The sequence below is a fragment of the Anneissia japonica genome, unplaced genomic scaffold (assembly GCF_011630105.1).
Source record: "Anneissia japonica isolate Jap-2015-1 unplaced genomic scaffold, ASM1163010v1 scaffold2266_len499427_cov150, whole genome shotgun sequence".
Taxonomy (NCBI): Eukaryota; Metazoa; Echinodermata; class Crinoidea; order Comatulida; family Comatulidae; genus Anneissia; species Anneissia japonica.
Window position 1 is genome coordinate 46,728 of NW_022711849.1, and position 1,392 is coordinate 48,119.

Genomic DNA, 1,392 nt, shown 5'->3' on the forward strand with positions numbered 1-1,392 from the left:
AGAATAGTAGGCCTATTTCAAATAAATCAATTATCAGTCATTATTATACTTTTTAAAATATCAACAATTATTTTACACTATTTGCAAATACATTTGTTTTATTGTATTAGCTATAAAATTTTAATTGGTGTTTTTAGGTAAGAAAATAAAATAATAGGCCTATTCCTATATAGGGCCTATTGATGTAAGATCACATACATTTTTTTCCGACTCCTCGGTCTCTGCTGGGTCGGCACACACTGGGCAGGCCTCACTATTTGTCAATTAAACGTACCTATCATTGTATTTAAAATTAAAATTGAATTATTGTTGTAGATCCATCTACCCTTAAATTAAATATTACAGAGGTTATAATATCTAACAATTTCCGTGTTTACATTCAGGGACGTGACGTACGTACGAACTTGCGTACGTACGTACGTACGTGTGTTGCGTAAATGAGTACGCGCAGACTGTTGAAGGTATGTTAACCAATCAAAAGCGTCAGCGGCAAATCAAATTAAAGCGCTTCGTAACCAAGGCACAACACACACATCCTAGGCAGGGCGTATAAGCCCAGTGAAATAGTTCAGTTTTCTTTGCTATAAAAATCACCTTTCCCGTGGGTATATTTTGGTAAACTTTTTGTATGTTGTAGATATAAAATTTAACTATATATATTCATAAAAAAACCGTTTTGCTGCAATTATGTCCAACTTTGGTGCTTCAAATCCGTATTTCTGGTGGACTATAGTCGTTGCCATGGATCCGAGCTAGGGTGTTCGCGTTACGCCAAATTTCGTTACCAAGTACGTTAACTTGTTCATTATGTTCTAAAGAGAGGGCGCATTGTAAATCGGAAGCTTCTAATTCTTACGCGTAAACGTAAAGTCGCGCGGCGTACGCTATGGTCAGAGCGATCAAAGTTCAAAAGTTCAACTTAGCAAGAAGGTTCATACGATATTACAGAATTAGCGGAGAACGCTATCTTGTATTTATAAGATCATTGACAACCTTCACAACTTAACTGCCCCAAATCAAAGATCTTATACTAATAAGATATTGTTTTCCGCTATTTTTGGGGTTGTGCACTTTTTGGGAGAGCGTCCTAGTCGTTGCCATGGATCTGAGATAGGGTTTTCAATACGCCTTCACTTCAGAACAATGAACGTACTTGGTAACGAACTTTGGCTGAACGTGAACCTCTTATCTCTGCTCTACCATTGAGCACTCTCCTTGTAATACTTGCGATAGTTTATTTCAGTTTATTTCAATATATATATATATCATTTGGCTTATTTATTGAGGCACGCCTCTATAGTTTAGTTTTGGCCTTCCTGTTTACTTGTTCAGACTGTTTATTCTAATCCCACCTAGCCTAGCCTATTGTTTCTAATCATGCTTGCATGAAAT